General features: G+C 40.3%; 1 protein-coding gene and 1 long non-coding RNA gene across 3 annotated transcripts in view; one reads left to right on the plus strand and one right to left on the minus strand.

Moving 5' to 3' along the window:
• The window catches only part of IL10RA (interleukin 10 receptor subunit alpha), a 926,736-nt gene that overhangs the window by 774,218 nt on the left and 127,098 nt on the right, over positions 1-25,420 (plus strand). The window lies entirely within an intron of this gene.
• The window catches only part of LOC110255440 (uncharacterized), a 30,420-nt gene continuing 20,120 nt past the window's right edge, over positions 15,121-25,420 (minus strand). For both annotated transcript variants that reach the window (XR_002335670.2, XR_014815415.1), the window contains one exon: positions 15,121-15,329. This is a non-coding gene — a long non-coding RNA (uncharacterized LOC110255440). The remainder of the gene's footprint in view (positions 15,330-25,420) is intronic.

The raw sequence follows: 25,420 nt of genomic DNA on the forward strand, positions 1-25,420 counted from the left end.
TAAATAAGCTACAGCCTAAGAAGAGAAGTGGAAGCCAAGAGCAGGGTAAGTGACAGGGAAAACTATAAAAATCCTATATAGGAAGTTTCATTGTGGTGCAGTGGGTTAAGAATCTGGTGTTGTCACTGTTGTGCCCTGGGTCATTGCTGTGACATGGGTTGAATCCCTGGCACCTGAACTTTGGCATGTCATGGTTGTGGCCAAAAAAACCCAACTATTAGAAGTGTAGCATTCTGAGACATTTGGTATACAGACAAATAGCTTTCTAAGTTGTATTATACTCCATTGTTATCAATTGAGAACATTTTCGTATACATTAAAAAATTAGTGCTCATCTATGTGTTTAACTTGTCAATCTAGAATGACTTTTCTCAAAGTTCCCAAATAGCTAGCTATTTAAGAGGGATTTTTGTCCTAGTGGAAAGATAATTTCATAGGGAAGGTGGTGTAGATTCATTACAAGGCAGTGTATAATAAGAATTAATCAGTCATTTATACAATAAGCTCTACACAATAAGCAGGCTTTCACTTCCACTGTTAAAGCTAGAATATTGAATTGGGTGGGTCTGTTGAAGTTGGGCAGTATTCATGTTTTCATGTTCAGCTTGCTTGGCCAGAACTTGCTATGCTAAAAATACACTCACTTTACCTACATAGAGCATATAAACACATCTCTCTTTGGAGATCTGTGTTTAACCTTTTGAGTTCTCTTTTGCAGTTTCCTCATTAGTAGGGTGTATGTCGGTGGGTCCTGTTCCTGGTGGCACCAAGCACAAGCAGGTGTTCAACACGTGGATTTTCATGTTCACAGTGCTTATCACCAAAGATGAAAGATTTCACCCATTCCCCCATATCATTAACAGCTCTGACATTAGATCCACCTGTTGCTATAGGACATTCCAGAAGCCTCTGTTCAGAGTCAGATCTCCTCCCCATCTGATCTGTATCATATCCTATTAGGAATGTCACCACATTTCATGCAATGTCTGTGATCACATCTTGTCCCAAGTTATGACTATATTAGGAAGAAGCAGGAGAATGAGGAGAGGCAAAGAATAGTTAATAAATAGTTCATTTAAGAGCTTTCCAGGGAGTTCCTGTTGTGGCTCAGTGGAAACGAACCTGACTAGTATCCATGAGAATGTGGGTTCGATCCTTGGCCCCACTCAGCGGGTTGGGGATCCAGCATTGCCAAGAGCTGTGGTGGAGGTCGCTAGATGCAGCTCATATCTGGCGTTGCTGTGGCTGTGGTGCAGGCCAGCAGCTATAGCTCTGATTTAATCCGTAGCCTGGGAACTTCCATATGCCACAGGTTTGGCCCCAAAACAAAACAAAAAAACTTCAGATTTGGGCTGCTCCCCTCAATCCTTTTACTCTAGTTCTTAATTTTACCTATGCCATCCATTATCTGGGATCACTCTTTTGCACCAGTTAGTATCCATTTCTCTACTTCCTAGAGGGTCTCTGCTGTTTATCTTTCTATTTATTAAAATGTATTACTATTTACTTATACAGCTTTTCGATAGGAAACACATTCCATTCCATTGGGTTGTTGGCTTTTTTGCTGTCCATACCAAAGATATTCACAATTCCAATTAATATAGCTCCACAGAAAGAGGAAGTCTTGGGAGTTCCCATTGTGGCTCAGAAGGTTGAGAACCCAGCTAGTATCCATGAGGATGCAGGTTCAATCCCTGGCCTGGATCAGTGGGTGAAGGATCTGGTGTTGCCACAAGCTGTGGATAGGGCTTAAATTTGGCATTGCTGTAGCTATGGCATAGGCTGGCTGCTATGGCTTGGATTACACCCCTAGCCTGGGAACCTCTGTATGCCTCAGTTGCGGCCCTAGTCCACACACTCAAGACTGCTATCATACCAGGTAGAGGGAGATTGGGAAAGAAAGTTAAGGCAGCAGTGGGTTGGAAGTGGGTAGTAGTTTGGCAGAAAAAGTCAATGGTTAATTGAAGTATTGTGGAAAGTAGCCATGAGAGAGAAAGCAGAGGGGCAGAGCTCAGGGTGGAATCTAGCAGTCCAACTAGAGGAAAATAGTTGTGTTTGTTTATGTTTCCATGCCAACCAAAGTACCTTAGAAAGAGGAAATAGGCTAGGTAAAGAAATACAGAGAAATGCAAATCCCCGAATTACAACATCCTCAGGAGAGCTGGTTGCAGTCTCTTTGAATTAGCTTTTATAGAAATCCCTTTTTGGGTGTCCACACCCACAGCATGTAGAAGTTCCAGGGCTAGGGATCGAACCCATACCATAGCACTGGCCTGAGCCAATGTGATGACAATGCCACAAGGGGACTCTAGAAATCACTTTTTTTTTAGATTTAATACTTTTTTTTTCTTCAAGACACCTATTTGTCTGGGGGAAGTTAAAAACTATCTATGAAGGAAGAAGGGGACTATACATTGACTTCATTTTCACTCAGTCCTAGAATTCTAGAAAATAAATATAACCCAAAACAGAGATACCTGTAACATTCTTCTTCATCTTAAAAATTTTTTATTTTATTTTCAATGATTTTTTTTCCATTGTGTCTGGTTTACAATGTTCTGTCAATTTTCTACTGTACAGAACGGTGACCCAGTTACACATACATATATATATTCTTTTCTTTCACATTATCATGGTCCATCATAAGTGATGTTGAGCACTGTTTCAAGTGCTTGTTGGCCGTCTGTATATCTTCTTTGGAGAAATGGCTGTTTGGGTCTTTTGCCCATTTTTCCATTGGGTTGTTGGCTTTTTTGCTGTTGAGTTGTACAAGTTGTTTGTATATTTTAGAGATTAATCCCTTGTCAGTTGCATTGTTTGAAACTATTCTCTCCCATTCTATAAATTGTCTTTTTTTTTTTTAATGGTTTCCTTTGCTGTGTGCAAAAGCTTGTCAGTTTGATTAGGTCCCATTGGTTTATTTTTGCTTTTATTTCTGTTGCCTTGGGAGACTGACCTGAGAAAACATTTGTAAGGTTGAAGTCAGAGAATGTTTTGCCTGTGTTCTCTTCTAGGAGTTTGACGGTGTTTTGTCTTTATGTTTAAGTCTTTAAACCATTTTGAGTTTATTTCTGTGCATGGCATGAGGGTATGTTCCAGTTTCATTGATTTACATGTGGCTGTCCAGTTTTTCCAGCACCACTTGCTGAAGACTGTTTTTTTCCCATTTTATATTCTTGCCTCCTTTGTTAAAATTTTTAATTATGTTTTTACTTTTATGGGCTCCCCTGCGGCATATGGAAGTTCCCAGGTTAGAAATTAAATTGGAGCTGCAGCTGCTGGCCTACACCGCAGCTTGTGGCAATGGTAGATCTTTAACCCACTTACCAAGGCCAGGAAGCAGACTTGCATCCTCCAGGACACTATGTTGGATTCTTAACCCGCTAAGTCACAACAGAAACTCCTTCTTTATCTTTTTTACATCCTTTTTATAACAGGTCAGGATTTACCACCTCTAAAAATTCTGTCTAGACCAGAGAAAAGTTGGTCATAACCATGTGACTGCTGACATGTTAATATAAATATATCCCTGTCAACTCAGAACTAATCTCCTAGTAGGGGACTGTATATTTCCAGTTGGTCTACATTCTTGCTGTGGTTATCCATCCTTTGCACTGCCACTGGAATTATCTTACACTTTTTTTTTTTTTTTTTTTTGGCCTCACTCATGGCATGTAGAAGTTATGGGCCAGGGATCAAACCTGTGCCACAGCAGTGACTTGAGCCACAGCAGTGACAGTGCCAGATCCATAACTCACTGAGCCACATGGGAACTCCTACACAAACTCTTTAATGGCACTCCTATCTGCAGAATAAGGGACAAAACTCTTTAAATACATTCAAAACTCTCCTCAATCTCCTTTATATTCTCATTCTGTTCCTTATCCTTCTTCTCCATCTATTTATTCTCCTAGTCTCAGCTCAAAGCCACTACCTCCAGGAAGCCTTAGGATTAGTTATTTTCATGTCTGTTTCATCCTTTAGAATGGAAGTTCCATGAAGGATGCTTGCAGTGTGACTCAATTTTTCAATCTATCATTCTTCCATCTTTTCCCCATACTTATCATTCATTCAATTAATCAACAAATATTGGAGCTCCTGTTGTGGTATAGCAGAAACAAATCCAACTAGGAACCATGAGGTTGCGAGTTCAATCTCTGGCCTTGCTCAGTGGGGTAAGGATCTGGAATTGCCATGAGCTGTGGAGAAGGTCACAGACATGGCTCTGATCTGGCATTGCTGTGGCTGTGGCGTAGGCCAGTGGCTGCAGCTTCAATTCAGCCCCTAGCCTGGGAAACTCCACATGCCATGGGTGCAGCCCTAAAAAGACAAAAGACAAAAAATATCAACAAATATTATTGATTGCTTATTATGTGACCTGAAAATAATGTAAATGAGTAATTCTCCTTTTATTATAATAATAAAGGCTAATTAAAAAGAGAATAATGGTTAATGCTTATGGAGCACTCACTATTGTATCACATGCTGTGAGAAGTGTTTTACACTTTTTAAAACTTTTTATTTTGAAGTAATTGTAGACTCACAGAAAGCTGAAACAACAGAGTTCTGTTTAACAGGCACCCAGCTTCCCCAATGGTGACGTCTCATATAATTGTAGCACAATTTGAAAACAGGAAATTGACATTGATGTAATACCTTGAACTAGACTACAGATCTTATTCAGTTTTTGCCATTTTTTGGTCTGCATTCATTCATGTATATGTAGTTCTATGCAATTTTTAAACTATGTAGATCCCTGGAACCACTACCACAATCAAAATAGAGAATGGTTTTATCACCCCAGCAGAACCCCCTTGTATTACGCCTTTATATTTGTGCGCAACACACACACACACACAACACACACATGCTGTCCCTGCCCCTAATAACCACCAATCACTTCTTCATCTCTACAGTTTTGTCATTTCAAGAATGTCATATAAATGGAATCATACAGTGATTTTTTTTTCATATTTTACTTTTTTTTTCAATTTTTTATTTATATTTTTAGGTCCGCACCTGCAGCGCATGGAAGTTCCCTGGCTATGGGTCGAATTGGAGCTGCAGCTGTAGGCCTATGCCACAGCCACAGCAACCCCAGATCTGAGCCACATCTGAGACCTAAGCAGAAGCTCACAGTAATGCTGGATCCTTTAACCCATGTGAGCAAGGCCAGGGATCGAACGCTCATCCTCATGAATACTAGTTGGGTTCTTAACCTGCTGAGCCATAATGGGAACTCCCATGTTTTACATATTTAATTTTAATTTTTTATTGAAATATAGTTGATTGACAATATTGTGGTAGCTTTATATGTACAACAAAGCGATTATACATATTATATACATAAAGTGGGGCATGTGCTCCCAGAATGTGTGGAGAAAAAAGGGACAGTGTCTCTTCGATATTGAGTATAGCTCCTGTTGTTATCTGTTTTATACACAGTACTGTGTATATGTTAATCCCAAACTCCTAATTTATACCCCCCACACATACTCCTTTCCCCTTTGGTAACCATAAGCTTGTTTTCTAACTGTGAGTCTGTTTCTGTTCTGTAGATAGGTTCATTTGTGCCATATTTTAGATTCCACATATAAATATTTGTTTTTGTCTTTCTCTGTTTGACTTACTTCACTTAGTATGATAATCTCTAGGTTATCCATGTACCTGCAAATGGTATTATTTCATTCTTTTTACGGTCAAGTGATATTCCATGGTACATATGTACCACATCTTCATCCACCCACCTCTTGATTCACTTCTCTGTCGATGGGCATTTAGGTTGCTTCCATGTCTTAGCTATTAAAAATAGTGCTGCTAATCCCACTCCTGGGCCTCTATCCAGAGAAAACCATGACTCGAAAAGACACATGTACTCCAGTGTTCATTGCAGTACTATTTTCAATAACCAAGACATGGAAACAACCTAAATGCCCATCGACAGACGAGTGGATCAAGAAGATGTGGTACATATACACAATGGAATATTACTCAGCCATTAAAAGGAATGAAATACTGGCCTTTTTAGCAACATGGATGGACCTAGAAATTATCATGCTAAGTGAAGTCAGTCAGACAATGAGACACCAATATCAAATGCTTTCACCGACATGTGGAAACTGAAAAAAGGACACAATGAACTTTTGCAGAACAGATACCGACTCACAGACTTTGAAAAACTTATGGTTTCCAAAGGAGACAGTTCGGGGGGTGGGGGATGCTCTGGGGTTGTGGGATGGAAATCCTATAAAATTGGATTGTGATGATCATTGTACAACTATAAATGTAATAAATTCATTGAGTAATTTTAAAAATTAAAATAAAATAAAAAATAAAAATAGTGCTGCTATGAACATTTGGATACAGATACCTTTAAAAAATATTTTTTTCTTTTGATGGCTGCACCTGCAGCATATGGAAGTTCTTAAGCTAGGGGTCAAATCAGAGCTGCAGCTGCCAGCCTATACCACAGCCATAGCAACACCAGATCCTAGCCACATCTGTGAACTATACCAACACTGGATTCTTAACCCAATGAGCAAGGCGAGGGATCAAACCCAAATCCTCTGGGACACTATGTCAAGTTCTTTTTTTTTAATTATTGTTATAGCTGATTTACAATGTTCTGTCAATTTCTGCTGTATAGCAAAGTGACCCAGTTTTATATATATATATACACACACACACATTCTTTTTCTCATATTATTGTCTATCATGTTCTATCACAAGCGACTGGATTATAGTTCCTTGGGCTATATAGCTGGACATCATTGCTTATCCATTCTTAAATATAATAGTTTGCATCTACTAACCCCAAACTCCCCATCCATCTCACTCCCTCCCTCTCCCCTTTGGCAACCACAAGTCTGCTCTCCATTTCTATGAGTCTGTTTCTGTTCTGTAGATAGGTTCACTTGTGTCATATTTTATTTTATTTTATTTTATTTTGTCTTTTTGTTGTTGTTGTTGTTGTTGTTGCTATCTCTTGGGCCGCTTCCGCGGCATATGGAGGTTCCCAGGCTAGGGGTTGAATCGGAGCTGTAGCCACCGGCCTATGCCAGAGCCACAGCAACGTGGGATCCGAGCCGCGTCTGCAACCTACACCACAGCTCACGGCAATGCCGGATTGTTAACCCACTGAGCAAGGGCAGGGACCGAACCCTCGACCTCATGGTTCCTAGTCGGATTCGTTAACCACTACGCCACGACGGGAACTCCAGTTGTGTCATATTTTAGATTCCACATGTGAGTGATATCATATGGTATTTGTCTTTCTCTTTCTGACTTACTTTACTTAGTATGAGAGTCTCTAGTTCCATCCATGTCACTGCAAATGGCATTTGTTCTTTTTATGGCTGAGTAGTATTCCATTGTGTATATGTACCACATCTTCTAGTCCATTCATCTGTCGATGGACATTTAGGTTGTTTCCTTGTCTTGGCTATTGTGAATAGTGCTGCAATGAACATACAGGTGCATGTATCTTTTTTAATGAAACTTTTGTCCAGATATATGCCCAGGAGTGGGATTGATGAATCATATTGTAATTCTATATTCAGTTTTTTGAGGAATTTCCATACTGTTTTCCATAGTGGCTATACCAATTTACATTCTCACCAACAGTGTAGGGGTTCCCTTTCTCCACACCCTCTCCAGCATCTGTTATTTGAAGTATGTTGGGTTCTTAACCCACTGAACCACAATGGGAACTCCAAGGGTATCCTTTCTAATTAGAGTTTCCATCTTTTCCAGATACCATATTTTACATTGAAATTCATGATCCATTTTGAACTCACTTTTGTATAAGATGTGAGATTTAAGTCAAGGTTCTTTTTTTCCCCTTTCTTTTGCCTCTGGACGTCCAATTTCTCCAGCACCATTTATTGAAAAGACCATCCTTTCTCTATTGAATTGCTTTTGTCCCTTTGTGAAAATTCAGTTGTGCACAGTTGTATGGGTCGATTCCTGGGTTCTCTGGTCTGTTTCATTGATCTATATGTTTATCAGTCCATACTATCTTGATTACTGCATCCTTAGAGAGAGGCTATAGCTGTATCGTAAGCCTTAGCACTAGATAGGGTGATTCCTCCTACTTTACTCTTTTTTTTTTTTTTTTTTCAAAATTGTTTTAGCTATTCTAGCTCCTTGCCTTCCCATATAAATTTTTTTTTCTGTCTTTTTGCCATTTCTTGGGCCGCTCCCGTGGCATATGGATGTTCCCAGGCTAGGGGTCCAATCGGAGCTGAAGCCACTAGCCACAGCAATGCAGGATCTGAGCCAAGTCTGCAACCTACACCACAGCTCACGGCAACGCCGGATCGTTAACCCACTGAGCAAGGGCAGGGACCGAACCCGAAACCTCATGGTTCCTAGTCAGATTCGTTGACCACTGCACCACCACGGGAACTCCCCATATAAATTTTGGAATAAGCTTGTCCATACCTGCAAAAAAAATCTTGCTGGGATCTTGAATTTTAATATTTTTTTAAGATTTTCTTCATTTCAGTAATTTTGTTTTTATTTTCTTTTCATTAATTATCCCATTGTGTGTCACATACATATGGTCAGAAAATTTCAATTTTCTTGCATTTCTTTTGTTTGTTTGGCTTTTGTTTTGGCCATGCCTGAGGCACTCAGAAGTCCTGGGGCCAGGGATCAAACCCATACTACAACTGCAACCAGTGCCACAGGGGTGACAACAACAGATCCTTAACCCAGTATGCCGCCAAGGGAACTCCCAATTTTATTGCATTTCTAAGAGCTAGGACAAGCCCACTTTTGGCATGGTGTTCACCAAATTGTTCCATACATTGTCTTTACATGTATTCTTTAAACTTTATAGTAAACTGTAAGAGGAAGATATACTAGTACTATCCCTATTTTACAGAAGAGAAAACTGAGGCATGGATAGAATAAATAACTTGTCCAACAGCTCATAGCCGATAAGTGCTAGAAGTAAGATTTGAACATAAGGAATCTAGTTCTAGAACATACACTCTTATCATCTTGGTATGCTGCTTTTCTTTGAGAATAATTATTTCATTCAAAACACTTTTACTGAGTGCCTGTTATGTGCCAGGGACTGTCCTATGTTCTAGGGCTATGACAGCCGTGAGTAAAATAAGGTAATGAATAAAACAAAATTCCTGCCTCATAAAGCTTATTTCCTAAAGGTGGGGAGAAATTATGGCCTGAATGTAATAATTGTTGTTTTGATAAAGGATTATTTTATTATTGGGTTTATTTTAGGGGCATAGCCACTCTTAGGTACGGGGGCTTGGATCTTACCCAAAACATATACCTATTCACTGAATCATTCACCAAATCATTCACCATAGTCCTACCAGTCTCCTGGGGTCTGGAAAATCCCTTGGTTGGGAGACAGACACTGGCTAGGAGACCCAGGAAGAGGGTAACTTAAGCCACCAACGGGACACAACTGTCTAGACATTAGCTCTTATGTGGTGGGAAATAAGACTACACCTGTTCCCAATAGGTGTTCAGGGCACAGGGGAAACAGGAACATATGCAAAGTGCTTGGGTATTTGCCTAGTCTGAGTGGGTCATTCAAGCCAAGCTCATGACTGAGTTAGCTACAGAATGATCAGTAAATCCCACTGTGCTATACTATTTTCTAAAACACCTTTTATTGACATATACTGTACATATAGAAAAATGCCAAAATCATAAGTGATTTTGATTTTATGAATTTTCACCCATGTAGCCAGAACCCAAATCAATAAAACAGAACATTACTAGCCCCCAAGAGGTCCTTTGCCCATTTTAGCCACAGCTCCAATGATAACCACTGTCTTGATTGCAAACACCAAAGATTAATTTTTCCTGTTTGGGAATTTTTTTTTTTTTTTTTTTTTTTTTTTTGCTTTTTAGGGCCACACATGAAATATATGGAAGTTCCCAGGCTAGGCATCAAATCAGAGCTGCAGCTGCAGGCCTACACCACAGCTCATGGCAATGCCGGATCCTTAACCCACTGAGCAAGGCCAGGGATCGAACCTACATCCTTATAGATACTAATCGGGTTTGTTACCCCTGAACCACAACAGGAACTCCCTGTTTGGGAACTTTCGATAAATAGAACCAGACAGAAGATCCTCTTTTGTGTCTGGCTTTCCTCTCTCAACATTGTGTTGGTAAGATTCACTTATTTGTGACCCATAATGGTAGTTTGTTCATCACTGTGCTGTGTGGTATTCCACTGTATAAAAATACCCTAACTTGTCTATTCTACCATACATGAACATTCAGGTTGTTTCCAGTCTTTGACTATTACCAACAGTACTGCTATGATCATCCTGGTATATGGCTTTAGTGAACAAATGTGCACAAAACTGCACAATGGGTACATTTCTCAGAATAAAATTGCTGGGTCCTTGCATATATGATTATGATCAGTTTTAGTAAATACTGCCAAACAATTTTCCAAAGTCATAACAATGTTTCATACTGCTTTCAAAAATGTCCTTTTTGTTCTCTCTTATTTTCTTAGTAAATATTTTGTTGGAACTCTAACCCATTTCATCAATAAGCACAAGTTGTAAAATCTATGCTTGGGCCAGAGGGTTAGAGAGGAAACAGCCAAGACATAGGAAACCTGATTTAAAAAAAAAAAAAGTCCTGCTTATAGCACAGAAACTAACACAACATTGTAAATCAGCTACACTTAATAAAATAAAATAAAATAATAAAATAAAATAATAAAATACATAGGAAACCTGAGGTTGGATGAGTTTGGAACAGAGTCAGGATTCTGGTCAGCCAGTTTTTTTAATCTACTCTCTTTCAAGAGCTGAGTTTTAGAGGTTCTGGTTTTGTTTGATAAAGCACGATGTTACCTTACATAGTTGAAATGTTTTCCAATGAATATTAATTAAATTGCCTTATTATTTCTTTAGGTTAAACGAACCGGAAGCATGGGGGAAAGAGAACTTGTGTATTTTCCAACATGGTAGCCTCCGACATAACAGATGTTCAATCAAGTTTTGGGTGAATAAACAAATAATTAAATAAATGAGTTTCCTAAAACCTCACAACTATGTATCATTGCCAGATGTAGCTAGGTTCATTATGCAGATATTAATTCCGTGCCTCAAAATCAAAATCAATGATCTAGGCCTTTCTCTTGAGTCTACCCCAAATACCATTAAGACTGTATCTGAGCTTTCTTGGCATTATGCATGTAGGACAACTCCACTCCCTCAGGTGGAAGAGCCTGGCACTGCCCTCATAGAGATCATGGTCAAAAAGCAGAGGTGCACGGAAAGAACACATGAAAGAATATGTACACACAGAGTGAGGCAGCTGTCACTTAACTGTTCACGAGTGTGAACAAGAGGTTCATTTACATAATCGTCTGAAAAGCCTTATGAGGCATGTCATTGTAATCTTCATAAGGCAGTTTAGGGAAGTGAAATAAATTGTCCAAGATCACAACCAGTAAGTGGTAAAGCCCAGAGTTAAATTTAGGTCTGTCTAAATCAAGATCCTGGGATTTCTATAATGATGTTTGCCTAGATAATTTAAAATTAAAATTGGAATTCCCCGGTACCCTAGAAGTTAAGGATCTGATGTCGTCGCTGCTGTGCCTTGGGTCACTGCTGTGGTGTGGGTTTGACCCCTAGCCTGGGAAGTTCAGCATGCCATGGGCTTGGCCAAAAAAGAAAAAAATTGCCTAGGCTCGCAAGTACATATGGTGCTTTTGTATCTGAAGTCAATTACGTTAAATACATTTGGTGCCTTCCATGTACTGAAATCATATGTTTAACTTAAACTAATAGTGAAATCAATTTACTTTCTCTAAACATTCCTTTAAGCTTCCCTGGCTAGGAGGTAGCTGGACCTTGAATGAAAAACTTTTTTGATGCTCATAAGAGAAATGAGCAGGTCTAGCTAGTGTTAAGGGAGGCTTTCCAGAGGGGGAGATACCCAGGAGTCTGAGGAAAGGTGGAAGATGACTTAGCAGAAAAAAGGTAGGAAAGGAAGCCTGAATCTTTTTCCTATCAGAGCTTTCTTTGCTTTGTTTTCAGGACAGCTATTCACTTCTCGAAGGCCCAAGAACGCAGAATAAATTTGAGGATTGTTGGCAGACTCTTGCATCACTGGGCTGCAGAGAACATAAACACTCTGGATTACAGTGACGTGGCTGGCCACCTCAGCCACTATTCTGCCCTCTGGGTCCGGGTGATGCCAGCTCCTTGGCAACACCGCAAGCTGCTGTGACCCTGGGCTGGGCTGGGGGAGGGGCAGAGCACCAGGTGACGTGGCAACACTGCAGTACAAGGCAAAGCCGTGCTAAGATACCCACTGTCCTGCAGTCTTGCGGCAGACTGGGAACTGCAGGAATTCTAGGGTGGAGGAGAGGGCGGAGAGGGAGAGACAGAGAGAGAGAGAGAGAGAGAGAGAGAAAATCACTGGTATATGGCTCTAGCCAGGAAGGAAATGCTATAATAAAATTCTGTTTCCTGGCTCAGTTCCCAGTGTAGCTAATACTTGGAACTGCCCAGTCGCCCAGACAGTTTCAGTTTTTTATCATGTGCAACCCCTGCCTTGGTGTTCGGTTTTCTTTGGCCCCTCAGTTTCAGATGGCCCACTGCGGCCACTACTCATGATTCAGACTGAAATAGCGGCCTGTTTTGCATGCCAGTTCAAGCTACATTTCAGTTCTTGTTTCTTTGAAAAGGTCCTGCCAGGGAAGCAGAATGAAATGTCAAGTTCCGGTCTGGTATTCCCCCCATAACCTTCACCTTGTAGTGTGACTTCTGTGGGATTCCCACTCGTGCCCAGAATTTCTGCATGTTAATGGGCTGGTCAATTCAGAAATGGCCGGATGATGTGATGATGCCATGTCCCTGTGAGAGCACCCTGTTTCGCCTTCCATGAACCAGCTAGAATCCAAATTAGTTAGCGCATCCCATTCCTTAGGACATGCCTATGACAGGTAAAGAATTATCAAGGAATTCTCAGTCTCTTTCAACAAGAGAACCAAGGAGGCCTGTGCAGATTTTCACAAGGATACGTTTCAGAGACTCATGTGGCTGACAGTTGGCTGGTCCTTACTGATATTTAACCCATACCTGTCCTAAAACTGTTTCTTTAGTCTTTCTTTTCCTGTCTTGGACATAACTAGATAATGGCTGCATATCACTTTTGCTGAGCCCCCACTCAAAACCATTTCCAAAAGCAAGACCTCTTGGATCTTCATCACAGTCCTGAGGAGCTTAAGTTTCAGTTTATAGGTAAGACACTGCGAACTTACACTTGCAGGTTTTTAAGTATGGAAATTCTCCAGGCTTTAGTGCTTTGCTCAACGCTACATTTGTCGAACTTTTCCAGCTGCCGGCCGGCTGGTCAGAGAGGGCTAATAGCCCTTTCAGAAATGGGTAGTTTTACTCTGACCCCATTTTTTCAATCTTCCTACTTTCTGAAGAAAAGCCCCTTTCCAGGTATCTATATACTCTTTAATATCCTCTTTATTTAGAAAGCCTCTTTCTCTACATTCTGAGAAAATGACCCAGGCGTGTTAAAAGATTGGTAAGTGTTAGCAAAGCTAGGATCCAGAGTTGTCAGAATTGGTCAAGCCCCCCCATGAAAAATAAATGAACTTGAACAGTTCACAAAAGAGGAAATATATAGAGCTAAAAGACACGTGGGAAAAAGTTCAACTTCACTAATAACAAAAAAGATGCAAATTTTTCTAACCAGGTATCATTTTTCGTCCATCAAAACTTGCAAAAGTTAAAAAAAGAAAAGAAAAGAATATCCAGTGCTGGCAAGTGTGCAAGGCAAAGGCTATTCTTATGTCCTGCTAGTGGTAAGGCAAATTGATACTGCTTTTAGAGAAATAATCTGGTGATGCATATCAATTATTTCCCTGTTAAATTATCCTTAAAAATTATCCAAAATATATTCAAAGAGTTATTCACAAAGATGTAATGTTATATTTAAGATTGAAAAAAATAGAAACCTCTTAAGTATCAAAAAATACGACTGGTTAAATACATTTTAGCATATTCCCCCAGTAGAATGTTAATGCAATCATTAGAAAAGATGCTTTGTATAATTTCTAGTAACACGGGGAAATGCTTTTAAGTTAAGTAAAAGAGCAAAATACAAAATTGTATATAAAGATATAATCACAAGTGGGTTAAAAAAATAAAACCCAAAAACATAAAAACAAAGAAGTGATAAAATATACTAATTTATTAACAGTGGTTGTCTTGGGGGAATTGAGATCATCGGTAATTTTTTTCTTCTTCCCTTTTATCTCGAATTTTCTATAATGACAATATATTTTCTATGTAATTAAAAGTGTGTTTAAACTATTAACTGGCTAGAGTAATCAAGACTAGGTATTAGGATATAAGATAGACATGTAGATGGAATAGATTGGAGAGTCCATAAATAAACTCTTACTTTTATGGTTAATTGATTTTCAACAAGGTGCTAAGACAATTCAATGGAGAAAGAATAGTAGTTTTTCGGTTTGGTTTAAGAATAGTCTTTTTAATAAACAGTGCTGGGACAACTAGATATCCACATGCAAAAAAATGCAGATGGACCTCTTCCTTACATATGCAGAAAAATTAAACTGGATCATAGACCCAGATGTAAAAGCTAAACTATAAAATGTTAGAAGAAAGCATAGAGCAAATCTTTCTGACTTTGGGTTAGACAAAGCCTTCTTTTTTTTTTTCTCCCCCAAAGCCCTCTTAAATATAACACCAAAAGCACAGAACAATCAAAGAAAAATGGATAAATTAGACTTCATAAAAAAAAAAAATTTTTTTTTTTTTTCTTTTTAGGGCCACACCGGTGGCATGTGGAAGTTCCCAGGCTAGGGGTTGAATCGGAGCTACAGCTGCCAGCCTACGCACAGCAAAAATTAAATATTTTTGTGCTTCAAAGTACATGACCTAGAAAGTGAAAAGACAACCTACATAATGTGGGAAGATATTTGCAAATTATATATTTAATAAGGGACATATCCAGAATATATAAAGAACTCTTCCAACTCAACAATAAAAAGATAAATAATCCAGTTGAAAAATGGGCAAAGACTTGAATAAACATTTCTCAGGAGAAGTATACAAATGTCATTCATTGTAACTTGTTTATTCATTTTTGATTGCTGCCATACTTAAATCACCACAAATTTAGTGGCTTAAAACAATACCAATTTCTTACCTTACAGATCTGGTGGTCAGAAATCCATCATGGGTAGAAATGAAGAATGGCTGGTAATGGGTAGAGGGTTTCTGATGAGGTGATGAAAGCACTCTAAAATTGATTTTGGTGATGGTTGCACAATTCTGTGAATGTACAAGAAACCATTGATTTGTGTGTGTATGTTAAATGGATGGATTGAATATTAATACGTTATACCTCAAGAAAGCTGTTAAAAATAATAAGTGAATCCTGAATAGGATCCCATAATCAGTTTATTTAAAAATCCAACTCGAACTGGCTTAAAGAATCAAGAAAATTTATTGGCTCATTTAACTGCAAAGTACGGAGGAAGTAAAGGCTTCGAGTGCAGTTTAGTTAGAACCTCCCTTTCCCAGGAGCTGGAATTCCAGCTACACATGCTGCTACATAAGTGGGGGAGGTGGGATGGATGTTGGAAAGACAAGACCCATTATGATCCTAAGAGAAGAAAACAGGAGGAAGGGCAAATTCAAAGACACATATCAGAGAATGTGCGCACCAGTCATAGGAGCAATTCCAGGGAGACTGAAGCCAAGGAGGAAGACCATACCTAGAAAACCAGCTAAGCACAGTCATAAACCCCCTTTAAAAGTGTTTAGGATTGGAGTTCCCTCGTGACCTAGCGGTTATGGATTTGGCATTGTCACTGCTGTGGCTCGGTTAGATCCCTGGCCTGGGAACTTCCAAATGCCAAGGGTGCAGCCAAAAAAAAAAGTGTTTAGGATTGACTGCAATTAGGTACAGGGATTTCTTTAAGGGGGCATGAAAATGTTCTAAAAGTAGATTGTTATGATGGTTGCACAACCCTGTAAATATACTAAATAGCACTGTTAGACACTTTAAATAGGAAGACACTTTAAATGGTACATGAATCATATTTCAACAACGCTGTTTTAAAAGTTTAGAGCAAGAAGATAACTATTAACTAGTGCTCAGGCATAAGGTTTCAGATTTGCAAATGACAGAGAGAAAACCATGCCTCTCCTCTTTAGTGCTTCACTAAGGAGAGTGGAGTTAAATGGGATTTGAAGTCCCAGATGTGGGAAAGGTAATAAGACCCCTGAGCCCAGATAAATTACTTCCTAAGGGCACTGAAAGAACTTGTAGGTGTAGTCACTATTTACCCCCAAATCTGTGAGAAATTAGGGAGACTTGAGAGAGGGAAGAGAAGTTTTGAGAACAGGCACACATGATTTTTCAGAAGTGGCATGGGTGGGATGAAAGTGAAAGGAATCCTAGTTCCCTGTGGCGCAGGTTTGATCCCTGACCTGGGAACTTCCACATACTGAGGGCATGGCCCCCCCAAAAAAAAAAAAAAAAAAAAAAAAAAAAAAAAAAAAAGATGGGGGGGAGTTCCCGTCGTGGCACAGTGGTTAACGAATCCGACTAGGAACCATGAGGTTGCGGGTTCGATCCCCGGCCTTGCTCAGTGGGTTAAGGACCCGGCATTGCCGTGAGCTGTGGTGTAGGTTGCAGATAAGGCTCGGATCTGCATGGCTGTGGCTCTGTATAGGCCAGCAGCTACAGCTCTGATTCGACCCCTAGCCTGGGAACCTCCATATGCTGTGGGAGCGGCCCTAGAAAAGACAAAAAAAGAAAGAAAAAAAGAAAGTGAAAGGAATCCTACCCAGAAACCTTAATAAAATCAAACCAATTTCCAAACTCTCTAAGGCAAGCACTTCATCAGCTTCATCTGCTTGCTTCTTCACAGCTGTATCCTCAGCACCTAGAACATTGTCTAACCTGTGATAAGCACTCCAATGTTGCAGGAGAATGGGGTGCAAGAGGATGGTCACGTCCAAGGTCTCGGGTGAGTCCCTGGGACAGGCTGCCAAGTCTTTTGTGGGAAAGAATTCAAGACCAAGCCATAATAAAGTGAAAGCAAGTTTATTCAGGGAGTCACACACTCCTTAGAATGTTGGCAGTCTCAAAAGATGACAGGTCCCAGGGTGCAGGGGTGGTGAGTCTTTATGGGTGGGGTCATTTCCTAGGCTAATGAGTGGGAGGATTATTCCAACTATTTTGGAGAAGCAGTGGAGATCTCCATGAATTGGTCCACAGCCCACTTTTTAGCCTTTGATGGTTGGCCTCAGAACTGTCTTGGCCTGTGGACACGTCATTTAGATGCTAATGTATTACAATGAGCATATAATGAGACTCAAGTTCACTAGAAGTTGAATCTTTTGCCATCTTGGGCCTAGTTGGTTCTAACCAGGTCATGTCTATCCTCAATGGCTATGTCATTTTTTTTTTTTTTTTTCTTTTTTGGCTTCACCCACAGCACACGTAAGTTCCCAGGCCAGGGATCAAACCCGAACCTGCACCACAGCAGTGACCCCACAATAGTGACAACACCAGATCCTTAACTGCTAGGCCACCAGGGAATTCCACTATGTCATTTTTTAAAAGGTTGTGCCCTGCCCCCTCCTCTCTTGTCTCACAAATATTTGTTCAAGGTTGAGTGTTGACTCATTCAGGATTGGCTGTGGAGGGGGAATTTTAATGCACAATGAAAAGCACAGCAGTTAGAGTGAAACTTGGGCAAAAAAACCTTGGTGAGTGTTTTGTGTTATAAATTAGTTTTGAATCTTTTTTGCATCTATGGAGATAATCATATGGCTTTTCTCCTGTGTTCTATTAACATGGTAAATTATGCCAATTTCAAATGTTAAACAAATCTTGGATTCCTAGGATAAATCCACATGGGAATGCTATATTATCCTTTTTACATAGTGCTGGATTTAATTTGCTAATATTTTGCTAACCAGGAAGCCATTTGGTGATAAGGGAAGAATGTTTTCATTCCAAATCCAATTATTTGATTTGATATAGGACTATTCAGGTATTTTATTTCTTCTTGAGTCAGGTGTTATAAGTTGTGTTTTTCAAGGAATTTGTCCGTTTCATCTAAGTTATTAAATTTTTTTTTTTTTTTTTTTGGAGTTCTTGTAGTGGCTCAGTGGTTAACGAACCCGACTAGCATCCATGAGGATGCAGATTCAGTCCCTGGCCTCACTCAGTGGGTTAAGGATCTGGTGTTGCCCTGAGCTGTGGTGTAGGTCGCAGACATGGCTTGGGTCTAGCATTGCTATGGCTGTGGTGTAGGCCGGCAGCTACAGCTCCAATTCGACCCCTAGCCTGGGAACATCCATATGCCTTGAGTGCAGCCCTAAAGAGACCAAAAAAAAAAAAAAAAAGCTTTTGGCTATACCTGTGGCATGTGGAAGTTTCTGGGCCAGGGATCAAATCTGCACCACAGCAGTGACTCAAGCCACTGCAGTGACAACCCACTGAACCATATGGGAACTCCAAGTTGTTAAATTTTTATTGGGATAAAGTTTTTCATAATTCCATTGCTGTCTTTTTAAATTAGATTTTTAAAACAATCTTTAATTGTACTAAAGTATAGTTGATTTACAGTGTTGTGCCCATTTCTGCTGTTGAGCAAAGTGATTCAGTCGTACCCACACATATATGTTTGTATACATATATATTCTTCTTTTAAATGTTATTTTCTATCATGGTTTATCCCAGAAGATTGGATATGGTTCCCTGTGCTGTACAGTAGGACCTATTGTCTATCCATTCTAAATGTAATAGTAGTGAGATTCTAGAATATGTTCGGGAGCAATACAAAAAAGTTCATCACTGATAACTGTCATATATATATTAAAAACAATTTTACTTTATTTTATAACTTTTATAGCATCTGTCCCCCGTGCACAGTTGGGATTATTTAAACTCAAATTTACTGTGGGCCTATTTTGTACCAAGCATTATGTTAGGTGCAGGCAAAACAAGAGTGAGAAAAACAGGCCCACTCTCTGCCCTCACCATGTGTCGAGGGAGATATTTATTAAGCCAATAAGCAATGAATAAATATATAACTACTAGGTGTGTTGAGTGCTATGAAGAAATTGTGTGTGATTATCAAGGAAGACCTCATTTAGAACTGGTGGTGGGAGGCAGAGGGGGTTGGTCCAAGCAAAGCCTCCAAGAGGAAGTCCTAATTAAAGATGAATAGGGGAGTTCCCACTGTGGTGCAATGGGATAGGGATTGGCCGTGTCTTAGGAGCATTGGAACGCAGGTTTGATCCATACTGGATTAAGGATTTGGTGTTGCCGCAGCTCCAGCTTAGGTCACAACTGCGGCTCAGATCTGATCCTTGGCCCAGGAACTCCATATAATGTGGGGTGGTGGGCAAAAAAGTGAGTAGGAGTCAGCCAGAGAAATAGGGACAGGAAGAGTGTTCTAAGTAGAGCAAATAGCATGGCCAAAGATATTTAGTCAGGAAAGTGTTTGGTAGGTTTGAGGAACTGAAAGACTAGTGTTGCTGGGAAGTAATGGGAAAGAGAGAAATGAACTGGGGCTAGAGAGCTGAAAGGGTCAAAATTATGCAAGCTCTAAAAGCAGTTGGCTTTTATCCTAAGGGCACTAGAAAGCCACTGAAGCTTAGGCAGGAATGTGACATGATCCAGTTTTGTTTTACTTTCTGTTACAGAAAAAATTTAAACATATATGATGACATAAATAATAGTACTCTGAACCCCTTCATGTTTGAACGGTTTAAAAAATTATCAATTTACAGTCAATCTTTAGGATTTGGGAAAGAAAATAGGAACTCCCAGGAATTCTTGGGGTTATGAGCTATTCTATAATTTTCATAATATTTTATTTACATTTTTTTGGTTTTTGTTTTTGGCCACAGGTTGGCATGCAGAAGTTCCAGGGTCAGAGATCAAACACATACCACAGCAGTGACCGGAGCCACAGCAGTGAAAATGCCAGGTCCTTAACCCGTGAACCACCAGGGAACTCCAACATGTTTTAAATAATAATGAGTGATCATAATAATAAACAGTGAATCCGTTTTCTATGATAACATTATACTAAACATTTCAGAGGCCTGCTATAAAAAAGCAATGTAATAATAAATGCACATTTATTATTATTATAAGCCAATGTACTATGATAAGATTATGTATTTCAATAACATGTAAATATGATCTCTACCTCATACAGACATTTGATTAATGGAAAACACTAAAAGGTGATTTAAAAAGTTAACATAAAATAAATGTCAAACAAAAACCATAGTAAAAATTGAAAGATAATGCTACCAATATTTAGTATTTAAAAGTCAGGATTCTTTTTTTTTTTTTTTTTTTTTTTTTTTAGGGCTACACCTGCAGCATATGGAAGATCCCTGGCTAGGGGTCAAATCAGAGTTGCAGTTGCCAGCCTATTCCACAGCCACAGCAACACGGAACCTAAGCCATATCTGTGATCTACACCACAGCTTGCAGCAATGACACATCCTTAATCCACTGATTGAGGTCAGGGATGGAACCTGCATCCTCATGGATACTAGTTGGGTTCATAACTTACTGAGCCACATCAGGAACTCCTAAAAGTCAGTATTCTTAAAGTGAAAATTTTAAACATGCCAAGCATTAAATGCCTGTCTAGAAGTCTTTTTTTGGCTGTGCCCTTGGCATGCAGAAGTTCCTGGGCCAGGGCTCAAACCTGAGCCACAGCAGTGACAACACCAAAACCTGAACTGGATTTCCCTTGTGGTGCAGTGGCCTAAGGATCCGGCATCATCGCTGCAGTGGTTCTGGTCACTGCTGTGGCTTGGGTTTGATCCCTGGCCCAGGAAATTCCACACGCCAAGGACACAGCCAAAAAAATACAAAACTCCACCAATGTAGTAGTCTTAATCTTTGTTTCATAACAGATATTCTAGTTGTATAAAAAAAATTTCTTTCATTTGGGAGTTCCCGTCATGGCGCAGTGGTTAACGAATCCGACTAGGAACGATGAGGTTGCAGGTTTGATCCCTGGCCTCGCTCAGTGGGTTAACGATCCGGCGTTGCCGTGAGCTGTGATGTAGGTTGCAGACGCGGCTCGGATCCCGCGTTGCTGTGGCTCTGGCGTAGGCCGGTGGCTACAGCTCCGATTCAACCCCTAGCCTGGGAATCTCCATATGCCGCGGGAGTGGCCCAAGAAATAGCAACAACAACAACAACAACAGACCAAAAGACAAAAAAAAAAAAAAAAAAAAAAAAAAAAAATTTCTTTCATTTGCATTAACATCAGTTGAATTGCTAAAAATTTGTCCAAAAACATCTTTAAGTTAGGCATTAGAGTACACACTGCTCCAGACAAACTCATTTCCCCTTTAACAATGAAAACATTTTTTTTTTTTTTGTCTTTTTGCTATTTCTTTGGGGCTGCTCCCACGGCATATGGAGGTTCCCAGGCTAGGGGTTGAATCGGAGCTGTAGCCGCCGGCCTACACCAGAGCCACAGCAACGCGGGATCCGAAGTGCGTCTGCAATCTACACCACAGCTCACGGCAACACCGGATCATTAACCCACTGAGCAAGGGCAGGGACCGAACCCGCAACCTCATGGTTCCTAGTTGGATTCGTTAACCACTGCACCACGACGGGAACTCCAACAATGAAAACATTTTAACCTGCTTGCCCTGCTTTTGGTTTTACTGTTGAAATTGGTATTACTTTTGCAAATCTGGATTTTAGATCAGTTTCTGATTTCAAGTTAGTACATTCTACAAATATTCACATCTCCTCTCTTTACATTTCTTCTACTGAAGTGTTTATATATGACCGCTGTGACTCACAATGAATATTCAGGCGCTTAAAAACATCAGCCTTGGAGTTCCCATCGTGGCATAGTGGAAATGAGTCAGACTAGGAACCATGTGGTTGTGGGTTTGATCCCTGGCCTTGTTCAGTGGGTTAAGGATCCAACGTTGCCATGAGCTGTGGTGTAGATCACAGATGCGGCTTGATCTGGCATTGCTGTGGCTGTGGCGTGGGCCAGTGGCTACAGCTCCGATTCGACCCCAGCCTGGGAACCTCCATATGCTGTGGGTGCAGCCCTAAAAAGACTAAATAAATAAATAAATATAAGAAAAAATAAAAATAAAAAGTGGAATATTTGGATTTCCAGGCATGATAGAGAAGCCCAGGTTGAAATTGCCAATTTAAGGGCTTACTTTTCTGATACTCTGCTGTATAGCATAGGGAACTATATCTAGTCACTTGTGATGGAAGATGGTAGAGGATAATGTCAGAAAAAGAATATATATATATGTGTGTGTGTGTGTGACTGGGTTACTTTGCTGCTGTACAGCAGAAATTGACAAACATTATAATGTTATAAATCAACTATAATAAAACATTTTTTTAAAATTAAAAACAAAACAAAAAGGACTTACTTTGCCTCAAAAACCTGTTATTTCTTGGATCACCACTCAATGAATTTCAATAAATTATCTCAACTTATTAGTATTCATTTTATTTGCAAGAATGCTTGCTGTTCGCAGCAGACAGAACCCCAAACGCACACTTATGACACGGCAGAGAAGGTAAATTGACATGGATGGGTTCGTGCTATGCTCTGGATTAAGTAAACACTATCAAGATCGCACAACCCATTTGAACAGTCTCAATGCTGTCCAGCATCTTTTGGTTGACAAAATAATAGTCTGAGTGGAACACAAGGTGGGCATTAGAAATTTAGAGGGATGCAAGATCAGAAAGTAAGGCGGGGAGTGAGGAAGCTCAGAAAGGATGGAGAGCTACAAGCTTATTTTCACCCATGAGGAACAAGTAGGGAAAGAAAAAGCAGTTAGGGCATATTGATGAGACCGGACAACCCTCGAAACATTCGTTTTCTGGTAGGATTGCATCAACACTTGTTTGGGTAACTTTCTGTCATCACTGGGAAACCTGTGGGACTTTCTCCTCCAAGATGAAGCAGGCCCATACATTTGCCACTTTCACTTGTTCCTTGGTGGCTGTGGCTGTGTGCAGTCTGCAGTTGGCTGCTACAGGGCCCTCCGATGGCATTAATATAGTGGGAAGATATCCGTGTACACAGATTATTTGTGTACATGGTCTCATATTTGCCAGTTGACTTGATTCAGTTTCATACTTGGATCTTTCTCTTCTATGCTCTCTATTTCATTCCTTGAATAAGCCAAAACTTTCTGTAAGCTGAGACTTTGGTAAAGTCCCTTCCTTGCCAGTTTACCCTGACTTTGTACCCACATTTCAAAGCTGAGCTATTCTTACTCTGATTACTGGAGTTGCCAAATCCCTTTTTGTCTAGGCTACTGGTTTCATGTAGAAGCTTCTCCTCACCTACTTCATCCAAATGTGGTTGCTATATAAATAAAGGCACATACATACAATGAATTATGATATAGCCTGAATAAAGAGTGATGTAGATCTATTTATACACTGATATGGATTATTAGGTTAAAAGGAAAAAGTCACCAAAGTCACCAAACATTTGGAGAGAGAGGGAGAGAGAGAGAGAGAGAGAGAGTGTGTGTGTGTGTGTGTGTGTGTGTGCATATTTATAATTGCATAGAAATAGTTCTGGAAGGATACACTTTTTTTGGCTGCACCCAAAACACATAGAAATTACAGGGATCAAACCTGCAGCAGAGCAGTGACCAGAGCCACAGTAGTGACAATGCCAGATCCTTAATTCACTGAGCCACCAGGGAACTCCTGGAAGGATAAATTCTAAACTCTTGACTCCTGGATTGGAATACATATGCACATACATACATACATACATACACATATATAATATATATATATTTTTTGGAGTTCCCATGGTGGTGCAGTGGAAACCAATCCGACTAGTATCCATGAGGATGCAGGTTCGATCCCTGGCCTCGTTCAGTGGGTTAAGTGGGCATTGCCATGAGCTGTGGTGTAGGTCACAGATGTGCCTCAGATCCTGAGTTGCTATGGCCTAGGCCAGCAGCTATAGCTCCGATTTGACCCCTAGCCTGGGAACTTCCATATGCCACAGGTGTGGCCCTAAAAAAACAAACGAAAATTCAAACTGGAGTTTGCTCTGTGGGGCAGGGGTTGAGAATCCTGCCCCACAGAGCAGGATTGTGTTGTCTTTGTGGTGGCGCAGGTTTGATCCCTGGCTGAGGGCAGTGGGTTGGGGATCCTGCGTTGGCGCAGCTGCGGCTCAGATTCAGTCCCTGGCCTGGGAACTTCCATGTACCACCAGTGCGGCCAAAAAAAATTTTTTCGTTTCAAACATACAGAAAAGTTGGAACACCTGAAGATCCACCACCTAGATTCAGCAATTACTAACATTTTACCATATTCACATAATAAGTAATAAAAATAAATAAATGCTAAACCATTGGAAACTTCATTCCTAAATATTTAAGCACTTAATTCCTGAGAATGACATTCTCTTACATAGTCACAATGCCATGATTAAACATAAAAATTAATACTAATCCCTTTTAATCGTCTAATAGCTACTCCATGTAAAAATCATCCCCCCCAAAGGAGTTCCCTGGTGGCACAGTGAGTTAAGGATCAAGCATTGTCACTGCTGAGGCTCTGGTCACTGCTGTCGTGTGAGTTTGATTTCTGGCCAGGGAACTTCTGCGTGCTGTAGGTGGGGCCAAAAAAAAGGATCCAAATTTCCCCAAAACATCTTTCCCGGGTGGTTTTTCTCCAACCCCAGATCCAGTCCAGGCTCGTGTATTGCACCTGATTGTAATGGTATGTACTGTGAGAATTTGGTTCAGCTGCAGCTATGTTTGCCAGAATCCTGTTCCCCAGATGGTTTCAGGTTCGAATTAGTCAAAAGAGGAACGTGTGAGAGATTTGGAGGGCAGAAATGAAGCAGCGAGTATGGCTCTCTGAAGGTCACTGTGGTTAGATGTGACAGTTGGAAACAGAAGTGTTAGTGATAAGCTCAAGCTTGTCCTTACTTTGTTCTCCTTAGTGTCCAAAAATTCTTCCCACTTGCTGACCCTGCTGACCACCAGTGGCCCCTGGCCCACCGCCAGACACTGGCTGGTAGACTGGCAGAGGTGGCAGCTGCACCAGCTTTCCCATCAGCTAGACATACTGGTGCCTCCTTGCCTGACCCTCTGACAACTCTGTTGGCCTTTCCCTTCAACAACCCCTTCCAAAACTGTGTAAGCTCTAATTCCCATAGTCAACTCCTTGTCTCATAATTCACAGTGGTTTAGCTTCCCTGATGGATACACTTATTGGTACTGGCTGTGGTCTCAGGAAAATAGAATCTTAAGGGTGGGAATCTGGAATTGGTTTTCTGATCTGATTAAATGTAAATGCATTCATGATTGTTGCCAGTGGTAAAGGGGTCATT

This window comes from Sus scrofa, chromosome 9 (assembly GCF_054392235.1).
Source record: "Sus scrofa isolate SSC_HxYL_T2T_F1_AM1 chromosome 9, Sscrofa_HxYL_maternal_Yorkshire_Landrace_v2.0, whole genome shotgun sequence".
In the NCBI taxonomy this organism is placed as follows: Eukaryota; Metazoa; Chordata; class Mammalia; order Artiodactyla; family Suidae; genus Sus; species Sus scrofa.